The sequence below is a fragment of the Zalophus californianus genome, chromosome 8, assembly GCF_009762305.2.
Source record: "Zalophus californianus isolate mZalCal1 chromosome 8, mZalCal1.pri.v2, whole genome shotgun sequence".
Lineage (NCBI taxonomy): Eukaryota > Metazoa > Chordata > Mammalia > Carnivora > Otariidae > Zalophus > Zalophus californianus.
Window position 1 is genome coordinate 91,026,477 of NC_045602.1, and position 13,279 is coordinate 91,039,755.

Here is a 13,279-nt window from a genome sequence, read left to right on the forward strand (position 1 = left end):
TACGGGGTTCCACTCAATTTGCAGGCTCACTATTTGCTATATGTGCCTCAAAGCATCAGGCGGCAGAGGAACTAATTAGTACTTAATTGTCAGCAATGAAATCTAAAGAAGGAAGAAAGTAGAAAGACAATCCCCTCATTATTTCAACTTTCCCTTCACTGCTCCCAATTACACAATAAGTCACTCTGTTTCCTAGCTGCTGCCATGACACCCACGTGGGCTGTGGAGTCACTTAATTTCAAACTACCTTTAAAACCAGGTCCTCTGAGGAAAAGATATTTGCTTTATGCTGATGCAATTAAAAAAGCTAATTTCAATTTTGAAGCACACAAGATGTATGCAAGTTAATAGCTTTGCAGCGTTTGGCCTCTAAACAGAATGAGAAGCTTGTTCAGCTTTAATAACCTGTGGGACAAATCTGAGCATTTATATAAATTGGAAAGCTCGCTCTTAACTGTTTTTTTTCATACAATTGCTTCCTGATAGGAGGATGCTTATCTCAAATCCTGTAAATGTTCAGATGCTTTTTGTTTGTTCTGCATCTGGCTGTCATTTATTTGGAATGTCATAAAGGGAAAATGCAGTAGAAAAGGCACCTCATGGGATAGCTTGCAGGATGGAAACTGCTCATGGAGCTTTGTGGCGATGACAACCTGGTCCCAGTGCTGTTCTCAATGCCTTGTTGCTTTACTTCCCTGCTCAGAGTTCATTTTATGCAGGTGATAGATATTAGCATTCCTCCATAACATGCTAATTCAGGCTCCTGAAATCTGCTAGTGGCTTCACTCCCCTTGAAGGCTTCCTGCAAACCCTTTGTGAGTGCATAGCACATCAATAAGAGGGTGTGGGAGCCATGGAAGCACATGGCATAGATCCCTGAAATGCACATGCCCCTGAGGGATGCCCAGGAGCTCCACATTTCCTGTGAGAGCAGCACTGCATCTAAGAAGACAACTGCAGTGATGGTTCTGTGGCTGCTAGAAGGTGTCCATCTACTCTGTCTCCTTTAACCATTTGACCAGGATATAGGCCAGGAGACTCTCCACAGTCTCACCTTCAGTAAAAACTGGAACTCATGGTAGCAGCATCTACAGACCTGGATGCAAATCTCAGATCATCTCTTACCAGATGCATGACTTTGAGCAAGATGCTTAGTCTCTACAAGGCTCATTTCCTCATTCATGTAATGGGCATCTTAACAGTGTCTGCCTTTTAGGAATATTTACTTTGCATAGTGGACACATAGATTGTACCCAATAAATCTTAACTTAAAAATAAAGTTTATTTTAGGGACACGTGGGTGGCTCAGTTGGTTAATTGTCTGCCTTTGGCTCAGGTTATGATCACAGGGTCCTGAGATCGAGTCCTACATCAGGCTCCTTGCTCAGCTGGGAGCATGCTTCTCCCTCTGCCTGCTGCTCTCCCTGCTTGTGCTCTCTTTCTCTCTGACAAATAAATAAAATCTTAAAAAAATAAAGGTTGTTTTAGACTTATTCCCCAGACCTTGAGAAAAGGATATGAGAGCAAGTAGTTGGTTTGAGTGGTGACTGAAGAGATCATGAGGGGGAAGTAGTGTGAAGCGTGGAGCTGTCCTCTGGAACCCCTTCAAGAACTTCCCCCTCTTCAGCAAGGAGGACAGATGCCCCAAAGCCTCCAGCTACAGCCCACCCAGCAGGATCTGCCTCTGCTTGGGAGCTTCAGCACATATTTCCCAGGCATGCCCAGCAGCCAATGACTTCACACAGCAGGCTTCTGGGGGTCCCTCAAGCCCACCCAATATGGGACTCCTCCAAGGGGAATCTCACAGGTTGACAGACACTGCCTCAGAATGCACCACAGCCAAGGGTCTCCCTGCCTGATTCTGACACCCCTTTCCTTTCACTGGTGTCAGATCTGCATGGCAGAGTCCTTCCTCTGCTCCTGTCTGCTTCCTCCCCCTTGTTCCCTTGCACAGGCATTACCTCCAAGAAACTGCTGGTACTCTTAACTCTCAACATCTGCTTCCTAAGGACCCAAATGACACAAGAAAACATGATGTAGATAAAAAAAAATGGAGCCAGTTAGTGAGCAGGTCACTGCAATGGGCAACTCATGTGCAACAGGGGACCTCTGGGAGATGATGTGGCACTTGTCCCAGACTTGCCTAAAAGGGTGAGAGAAAGGACATTTTATTTTCCTTCCCTGCCCCCATCCATCTTGGCTAAGGCTGCTCCTGGGACACTGAGTGCTGGTAACTCCTGACTGTCCCATGCAAGCTTGGAGAGCAAGCTCTCAAGGGGAATTGCAGGTGCATAGAGCAGAACTCCAGGGGAGGGTACGAGAGCAGTGAGTGCTAGGGAGTAAAAGCAGGACTTTGAAAACATTTACTAAAAAAATTTATTCTTTGGCTACTCCCTTCCCACTCAGTGTCAAAGTGGGAAAAGAGCAAGAAGGGATTGTCTGATAAGCACCCTGTCTGAAGGATGGCCCAGAGTTACAAAATCAGCCCCTAGGGGCTGCCTCCAGCCCTGTGTCCACCTGTCTTCTGGTCATCCAAGGTGAACCTCACTTCTGCCACCACACTGCTAAAACACTGAGCACTTTCACCTGTGTTATTGCACATTGAGCTTATAAAGAATACCACAGAAGGGCTCCATATTGCCCAGTCCCTTCACTCTCCCATCTTCAATCTCCCATCTTGGGGAGAGCAGGCTTAATAGAAGGAGTTGTGATAAAAACAGAATTCATAATTTAACTAAGGAAAGAACTAGAATAAACTGGCAGTGTTTAGTGGAAAACTCTGAAGAACTGCAGGCCAAAGTCAAGGATGAATGTGGAACTGCTGGGCAAGAACTTCCTTCCTGGTGGCAGCTCTGCTGCTTTGTCAAGGGATGGACAGATGGTTGGTAGGACTGTTGACTGCTACACAGAAAGCCTCAGAGAAGGAAAAGGGAAACACAGACACCACACACTCAAGTGCTGACATTTATAGACCCAAATATGGAATCCACTAAAAGGAATAATGTGAAGGGGACTTGGAAATGTTTGGACTGGCTCTGCCACCTTGGCCCTGTCCCAACTAACCATAGCCATCGCAGACCAGGACCAAGTCCTCATTCACCAAGGGTCCAAATAAGAGGGGAAAACATTAGAAATCCCTTTCTCACTCATCACTGGAAGTAGGCTTCTCCCCTCTTCCATCTTGGAAGCCATTGCCTTTGACCAGATACTTGGTCCCTGATAACATCCTAAGTGATTTTTGGCTCTGTGGGAATTTGTCCTGGGAATGGACCTCATGTCAGAAGTCAGCCCACCAAAGACCCTGACCCATTTGCCTGGCTCCTCCTAGTCTTGTTTCTCCTGGCTGAGTCTATGGAATCTCCCCCTGTACTTACCTGGAATCTGCACACCTTTATATTGTTTTTTTTTCCTGGGTTATCTCTAAACATCCTTGTTTCTGCTCTTTCAGAAGAATGCTTTCAGATGCAGCATGTCTTTATTATTATTATTTTTTGTATAAAGTTGAAATCTAAATGCCTCAAAGGGAAAAAAATCTAAATATGTCTGATTTGGACTCCCCTTAAAGCAGATCCTAAGCTAAGGACTAGGGTACAAGTGCTTAATGGGAAGGTGTCCCCAGAAAACACAGGAAGGGAAATTAAAATACAATATCCAAAATGTGTTATTTCCATACAATGGACTACCATTCATCCTTAAAAAGGACAGAAATTCTGATACATGCTACAACAGGGATGAAACCAGAGGACATTATGTTGAGTGAAGTAGGCCAGTCACAAAAGAACAAATACTGCATGACTCCACTTATATGTGGTATCTAGAGTCATCTAATGCATAGAGACAGAAAGTATAACAGTGGTTATCAGGGACTGGGAGAGGGAGGAAATAAGACATTACATTGTTTCCTAGATACAGTTACATTGTTTCCTAGATACAGAAGATAAAAAAAATTACTGAGAGGGTGGTGAATTGCATTATAATGTGAATGTACTTAATGCCACTGAACTGTACACTAAAAAATGGTTGGGATGATAAATTTTATGTTATGAGTACTTTACCACAATATAAAAACTCAGCAGGAGATCTACTGTTAAATAAAAGCCAATGATGGTGGTGAACTAGGGCCAGTCCTGGAGTAAAGGGAAAGGACTAACCAGATGGCTGTGCTTCACGCATGTAATAAAAAGCATCAAAACAAAATAGAGGACTGGAGAACGAGAAGCTTTCTTGTGCTCCCCCATCATAATTAGGTCACTTTAGCTGCCATACTTGGGAAGGGAATGGATTTGATTCTAGTGATTATGTTAATTTTGTAAAATAAATCAGACTCCTGAATCAGCAAGCTTTGCAGCCCTTTGCATGAGTTTAGAATCTAAATGAAACTGATTTTTCTCCCAAGATCATCTGGGTTAAAAAGCAATAACCCATAAGAAATAGATGAGCCATTTCATGAAATGACATTCTGAGATCTCATACTCTAAAGTTATTAGCAAGGCAACAGATCTGCATTTTAACATCACTGTACTACTCAGTGACTGTGGCATGAGCATGGCAAGAAGAAATAGTTGGTGGTGCCTCCAAGGGAGAAGCAACAAGGTGCTAGCCATGAGGTGGATGGATTTTGGAGTGTTGCAGAAAATATCTAAGGGGCTTTTAGTAAACAAGGAGTCCTTGGGGTTTTGACTGTCTCAACAACAAGCATCCCCATATATTTAGAGGAATTTGCAAAATGCAGGACATATAAAGCACAAAAAGTTTCCCTAGCTTTGGTTTGCACCTCACCCTGGTAGTTTACAGTCTGTTGGGAGCGTAGAACAATGATGGATGGTATTTTCCTTCTAAGCAAGTATCACAAGTCATCCAGGAAGGTTCAGAGAGAAAGCATACATGATCAAACCCCAGAAAGCTTGGTCTTCTATTCCTCCAGTGAGAAGGGACTAAATTGCTTATCTAAAATATCCAGAGGAATGAGTACTGACTTTAATAAGGTTCTTTTTAAGGAATTTTTGTTTGATGGGACTGAAAGGCAATGGTAAATGAAGGTGAGATTCATTACTGGATATATTTTTGGAATCTTTGTATATATAGGTTTTATGAAGATAGGACTATGGGAAATTTTAGCTGGAAGGGAACACAGATTATTTACTCCAAACTGCTCACAATCTGAAAATGAATTAAACCCCCAAACTAATCCTAATCAAAGCATCAATTCATAACATCCTTCCACAATTTCACAAAGAAATAATACTCATAGCTTAGAACAGTCCTTCAGCACTATAGTGAGAAGGTTGTAGGGGGACCCCTGAGGATCCCACCTCCAGTACCCACAGCCCAGCTGTGATGTTGACTGACATAGCTCTTTAGGATCCAGGCTTGAGATGGGTCTGGGCAACAGGCTAGTTCATCCATCCCCTGGTGAGTCCTATGTGAAGAAGTCACAGTGCTAAGATAAAGGCATTGGGAGGCACTTTTGTATTTGGGGTGGAAATAAGGACAAGAGACCAAAAGTGACATGGAAAAGTGGGCACATCAACAAAAAAATGTCAGAAAATCAATAGAAATTAATATCCTATTCTTTAACTTCATGATTCATGTGAACTTGGTGTATTCACTGTAATTCTTGAAGGGCCAGAAGGACAGCAGAGGTAGAAAAGAAAGCTAGCAGAAGGCAGGTGAGAACTAAGGATGTTAGAGGAGGTGATGCCTTTATTTTTGAGGGAGGTGGAGGAGCCTTTCCAGGAAGGGTCCAATGATAAGGCCTGGATGGGGGACACCTGGGTCAGGGCTGGAGAGGTAAATGTAGCTGAGGTCTGGAGCTGTATTATCTCAAGTCTAGCAAGAAGAGGGTAGGAGAGTAGTGGCACCACTGGGCCCTTGCAGCTAGGGGGCTTCCTTACACAGTACCGAAGAGGAGGGACTCCACAGACGGAGGCTGGGACAGGGAATCTGAAAATAATGGTGAGGATGTGTGCTCAGAAAAGGATGTTTTTTCAACAGTCTTACACAATTCACAGAATCACAGACCTGTACCTCTGAAACAAATAATACATTACATGTTAAAAAAAAAAAGATAGCAGGAAGGGAAAAATGAAGAGGGGGATTCGGAGGGGGAGATGAACCATGAGAGTCTATGGACTCTGAGAAACTGAGGGTTCTAGAGGGGAGGGGGTGGAGGGATGGGTTAGCCTAGTGATGGGTGTTAAAACACTGGGTGTTATACACAAACAATGAATCATGGAACACTACATCAAAAACTAATGATGTAATGTATGTTGATTAACATGACATAAAAAAATTAAAAATTTTAAAATTTAAAAAATTAAAAAAAAAAGAAAAGAAAGAAAAGGATGCTTTTGTCACAATGCCAGAAGATAAAGTCAAGGATAAAGCAAGCATGGACTGGTTTCCCAGATACATATGCTAATGTGCAAATGTATGTAAAGTAAAATGTGAATGGGAGCAAAGTGAATATGCAAAGTAAATTACACAGCAAGTAATAAATGTTGTGCTTTCTTTATTTTTGAGAAGTATCCCAAAAAAGGTTTGGACAAAATCTGAATGACAGAGTGGTAAGTGGTTAATAAGAGGAAAGAGAAATGTTCTAAATAATTAAGGCTGAGATCAGGGCGTATCCCTAGGGTCTTCCCCCACTCCATTCCTGGGACCACCAACAGCTCAATCAGGAGATTTCCTAAGTCTTTACTAATGAGGTTTCAAAAAACCAGAGCCCTACACCAAACCTCCTGGATTCATCAGAAATTTAGGCTGAACGTGACTCCCTACCTTTAAGAAAACTAGGATAAATTTGACAATAAGGACCATCCCAGCCACTTCCCTCTTCCTATATAGAATCAACTCAAATTTGGCTCCTTTGTCACCCCAGGGGTGAGAAAAAGACTGCCATCACACCCCCAGCCCCCCTGCAGTGGCTGGCCAGCCAGAGTATCATAGTAGACACAGGAAGGAAGAAAGCCCTGCCCTGTCTGATTCTACATCAGCACTGGCCCTGAGACCATATGCACACGATCTGGAAGGCCAAAGGGTAGAAGCAGTCTTTTCACTGAAAAGGCCAGTGCAGAGCCCAGGCCCAGATTCTGCCTGCTTCCATTGCCACCTATGTGCTTGGGCACCATGCACGGCTGGACCACAACCCACCCCACCCTCCAGCTCTCACTTGACTTCTTGCTTCAGCTTCTCTGAATCTGAGCCACGCACATGTGCAGCTCTGTGGCTGAGAGCACAAGCTTCCCCAGATTGCTCCTATTGTCCAGGCTGGAGGCAGTGAGACAGATATGGGTTCCAATTTCTCTTTGTTCTTTCCCACTTCACATCTAGCTATTTGGCTCCACTCCCAGCTTCCTATCACCAGACACAATAGAATGGCCTTCCACAGATGTCCCCCAGCTCCCACAACTGCATGAGGTGTGATCCCTACAATGGCCGCTGGTCCTTATCACTCACAGTGTTCTGCTTCTCTGCTTCTCTGCTCAAAACTTATGCCATAGGTTGTAATGATTGTGACATACTAGGGTCTTCAACCCTACAGTTGTCAGTTCTGGGTTTTTTCCCCCCTAACTTACTAGATGGAGTTCAATAAAAGGAGAAATTCTGATGATCTGAATATCCACATTTGGCATTTTGTAGACGACATTGCTGGGCCTCTGACAGGGTGTTACAGCTAGCTCTCCACTGTGTGCTGTGTCTGTAGATTCTACCCACTGAAGAGAACAGCGACCCTGCAGATGAAGAACCACATCAAAGTGCTGGACACATGGCACATCTATCTCAGCCCCACCGCAACAGCAAGCTTCCAGCTCACCTGCTGACTGAGGCCCTGAGGTCCAACTCAGTGAGGTATGCCCCATCCAAAATCCCCACCACTGGTCCATGAGGCTAAAGTCTGAGGTCTTCCCTCTCACTCCTGGGTGTCAGCGGTGGCCCCAGTGACCTCAGGAGGCCCAGATCCAAGAGCACAGGGGTTTTCCATGAATAACTTCTGAGTGTTCCCCTGATACCCTATGGTATCAGCCTATGAACACAGCCAGAAATCATTAGCCTTGCTTCTAGTGTTTCTTGTTCATTGGTTTATCAGCTAGCTTTTGCTGAATCCCAAGCTGCCCCCAAATTTAGTGGCTTAAAGATTATTTATTCATTTATTGAGAGAGAGAGAGAGAGAGCAAGAGCACAAGCAACTGGGAGGAGCAGAGAGAGAGGGACAAACAGACCATGCTGAGCATGGAGCCCAACATGGGCCTCAATCTCAAGACCCTGAGGTCATGACCTGAGCTGAAATCAGGAGTTGGATACTTAACTGACTGAGCCATCCAGGCACTCCAAAATGTAGTGACTTAAAACAATAGCCTTTTTCTTTTTTGGCTCAACATTCTATGAGCTGGCAATTTGGGCTGGGTTCAGCTGAGTAATTCTTCCACCAGCCTTTTTTTTTTTAATGTTCAATTAGCCAACATATAGTACATTACTAGTTTTTGATGTAGTGTTCAATGATTCATTAGTTGCATATAACACCCAGTGCTCATCACAACATGTGCCTTCCTTAATACCCATCACCTGGTTACCCCATTCCCCCACACCCTCCCTGCTGTAAACCTCAGTTTGTTTCCCAGAGTCCAGAGTCTCTCACGGTTGTCTCCCTCTCTGATTTCTTCCCATTCAGTTTTCCCTCCCTTCCCCTATGATTCTCTGTGTTAGTCTTTATATTCCACATGTGAGTGAAACCATATGATAATTGTCTTTCCCTGCTTGACTTATTTCATTTAGCATAATCCCCTCCAGTTCCATCCATGTCAATGCAAATGGTAGGTATTCATCCTTTCTGAATACTGAGTAGTATTCCATTGTATATATGAATCACATCTTCTTTATCCATTCATCTGTTGGAGAACATCTCACCTCCTGGGACTTCATCAAGATAAAAAGCTTCTCCAGGAAGCTTTCTGCAAGAAACAGTCAACAAAACTAAGAGGCAACCCATGGAATGGTTGAAGATATTTGCAAATGACATTACAGATAAAAGGCTGGTATCCAAGATCTATAAAGAACTTCTCAAACTCAACACCCAAAAAACAAATAATCCAGTCAAGGAATGGGCAGAAGACATGAACAGACACTTCTCCAAAGAAGACATACAAATGGCTAACAGACACACGAAAAAATGTTCATCATCATTAGCCATCAGGGAAATTAAAATCAAAACCACATTGAGATACCACCTTACACCAGTTATAATGATAAAAATAACAAAACAGGAAATAACAGTGGCACATGGGTGGTTAAGTCAGTTAAGCTTCTACCTTTGGCTCAGGTCATCATCCCAGGGTGCTGGGATTGAGCCCTGCATTGGGCTCCCTTCTCCGCAGAAAGCCTGCTTCTCCCTCTCCCTCTGCCTGCTGCTCTGCCTACTTGTGCTCTCTCTCTATTTCTCTGTAAAATAAATAAAATCTTTAAAAAAAAAGACAGGAAACAACAGATGTTGGAGAGGATGAGGAGAAAGGGAAACGCTCTTACACTGTTGGTGGGAATGCAAGCTGGTGCAGCCATTCTGGAAAACAGTATAGAGGTTCCTCAGGACTTTAAAAATAGAGATACCCTACAACCCAGCAATTTCACTACTAGGTATTTACCCCAAAGACACAGATATAGTGAAAAGAAAGGGCATATGCTCCCCAGTGTTCTTCCGCCAGCTTTGATCGACACCACTTATGCATCTGAGGTCTGCTGCCAGTCAACTAGGCTGCTCTGCCTCTGGAAGCTGGGTAGCTATTGGCCATTGGGGGTGACAGAGCCATATTGTGTCTCTTTGTTCAACAGGCTGACCTAGCTTCTTCATGTGGTGGAAATGACAGGAGTTCAAAGAACAGCAAAAGAAAGCAAGCCCCAATATACATCATTTTCAAGTCACATTATATTTGGTATTGTCCCATTGGCCAAAGCAATTGACATGGTCAAACCAAGGCAACTGGTTTAAGGATATAAGGGAACATGAAAAATCAAAGCCATTTCTGCATCAATCCATAGTGGGTTACCATTTCTCCCACTGCATCAAAACCTCTATAGTCATTCTTCAGTCCACATCACACACGGCTAACCAGCCTCCCAATATCCATCATACTCTTCCACTCTTCTCCCCATAATTATGCTACAATGTCAGAAAATGTCAATCTGATCCAATTTTTGCCCTTTTCTATATAAAACCCAAATCATTTAGCAAGACATACTAAATTTTACATCATGCCCCAACCAAACTTTCTTGTATAAATCATCGCCTCCCCTCATATTGCCCCCAACACAGACATATGTTCATTCACACACACACACACACACACACACACACACACACACACACACACACACACACACACACAGCACAGATCATACATACACACATGTCATACATCATCCACACACACATACAAGTGCACACACACTCATGCACATCACACTGTGTATTCCATCCCGCTGAGCTGTTCCTTGTGTCCCACTCTGCCCTCAGGAAGTCTTGAGTCCCTTACCTGACAGGTGACCTCCCAACAACCAACTAACATGTAAACCAAATGAGGGAGTCTGAGTCAGTCCATGGTTAAAGTAGTACTAAAGATTAGTTCCTTTGTTATGTTTAGATTTTTAAAAATACAAATAAAGTTTTATGTTCTTATATAACCTTGATGGGTTCTCTACTAACCCACAGGACCACTAGTCTGGACAAAATGCCACTGAATGGAGCAGAAACTAAAACTCTTGCCTTTGAGAGAAAAAAAAAAAGCATATAGTTGAATAAGAACTCTTTCCAAAATGTATACTTTCTGAGCAGACACATAGGACAAAAAGTGCAAGTTTCATTTCACCAACCAACATGTGTGGACAACCAGCTAGGTGGCAACAGTGCCCTAACAGAGTGATCAACACAGAATGTTAGAGGAACACAGGAAACACACCTTTCTGCGTTCTTGGCTTGGTCCAGGACTTACCTGAAAGGGTCAGAGATTTGATAGGATCAAATCATCATTGACAAAAATCAAGCTAGTAGTTCCAAAGTAAAGAAATTTCACATATGTCCTTGAGGGAGATTAAGGATTCAATTTACGGATAAATCAACACTTGACACTGAGGAAATTGATGCTATGCTAGAAAGTTACCCAGTGGCAGCTCTGAAATATTTCGGAAAAGGATGCAGGAACTCTGTGATTTACAGTATGAAATGAAGGCTCAGGTTGAAAGTCTATTAGGACATAGTCGACACAGCTGGGCAAATCCTCAAATCCACTTTCCATGTAATTTTCTTATTAAGATTTAAGAACATGCAGTAAACTGAATGATATTATGTTACCTTAGAAAACATATTATTCTGGGGCACCTGGGTGGCTGAGTGAGTTAAGCATCTGACTCTTGATTTCTGCTCAGGTCCTGTTCTCAGTGTTGTGGGACTGAGACCTGCATCAGCCTCCATACTCAGCAAGAGTCTGCTTGAGACTCACTGTCTCTCACCTTCTGCCCCTCCCCTGGCTTGCTCTCTCTCTCTCTCTCAAGTAAATAAATAAATCTTAAAAAAAGAAAAATATTATCCTAAGAAGTATGGGGAAAAAGAATAAATACAGTAACAATAATAAATAGCAGTAAACAGAACAAGGGATCACTTTTCCTGAGCTAAGAGTGTATGCCCCCCTTCCTTGAGGGCACCACCTGGAACTAAGTGGCATTGCCAGTGGTCCCTTCGTGAGGTCCTCTCCAAAGGTTTCAGTCTCCCTCTGACATCATGGGAAATATAGAAGGCAGTGGGGTCAAGTACAGACTTGTTCAGAGGATAGTTGATGTCTCACAGTGTCTTTTAGAATGAAGAAGGAGTCCATTCAAAGAAGTCATAAGAAGGAGAGTCAAAGTTGAGTGGAAGTTCAGGACTGAGTACACCACAGGGATAGCATGTCATGGTAGACAGGAGGGACGATGGATGTGCTAGTGTCTGAAGGGAAAGAACATTGCTGAGTAAGAAAGGCAGGCAAGCAGGGGGTAAGGGATGAGGGGCATGTGGAATGGTTGCCCTGGCAGAAAGAGTTCACAAAGACCAGAGCCAGGTTCACCAGGGATAAGCCATGGACCTGGCCTGGTGGCTGGTAGGTTTTCCTGTGTCCACCCTGGAGAGCTAGTTATTGGATCATAGAATATAAAGCAAGTGTAGCCATCATCCCCAAAACCTTTGACCTGGCAGAGCCTGAATCCTGTGTCACTTTGGACCTGCCTCCATTCCCCCTCCCAGAAACCCCTCTGGCAGTGACCCTCCATTTCTACTCCTGCCATTACAAGTGAGCCTTATCCTTCTGTGTGGGGGTGGGAAGGTTGACTCTGGTCTTCTTCACTCCTTCTCCCCACTTCACCAACAAGGTGAATCTTCTTAGATTTCGACCTCAATGAGGTATCTTTCTTTCCCCAAATCATCAACTGTTTCTAATGCCTTCTCAATTGGGCCCAGACCCACATGACTATCATTCAAGGGATACATGACTTGTAACAGTCAATATGCTGCCTTGTTCTCACTTCTACCCATACCCCAAGAGCTCCAGTCCACATGTGCTCCTCCCCATCCCTCTCTCTGCAGCTTTTCCCTGCCTTCTCAGTCCTAGCCCCCAAAGGCCTACCTGACTACACCAGCCAAAACAACCCCTCACTTTTTAGTACCCAAAGCACTGCTTGGACCACTATCATGAGATTTTCTACCCTGTTTTATCAGTACACAGATAGTATGTGCATATCATTTTTCCAGACTACAAACCTCAGGACAGCAAAGGCAGATGCATATAAATAAGTCTCCCAAAGTCAAGTCAATGTTTCCTCCCTCAGAATGACTTCCAGCATTTTCAGATGTCTGTGCCTATTGGGGTACCATGATATACTTGTACATTTTTCTCTGGAAGTGGAGCCTTCTTTTCAGTTTGTACAACTCTTTCTTGCAATGGTGCATCATAGGGCTGACCAGCAGTGTGATCTGGGCCCACAGAAAAGCAGCTGTTCCAGTAGAAGGAGGAAATTCTGGATAGATGTGGGACTTGGTCCATTGGTGTACCTGTTCTGGAATGGATACAAGGCAGTTTGCTCACAGGGTAGACCTTCTCCCCCAGGGTCACTTTGTGGGTGGGATTTCAGAATGACACAGAAGTGCAAGCAAGCATGTCTGCATTGGGGAGGTGGGTTTGGGCTGGTTGGGCTGAAGATCTTCCCAAGTCCCTTGGAGCTTGATCAATGGCTGTATTTAATTTGCTATAAAAGTTCACCT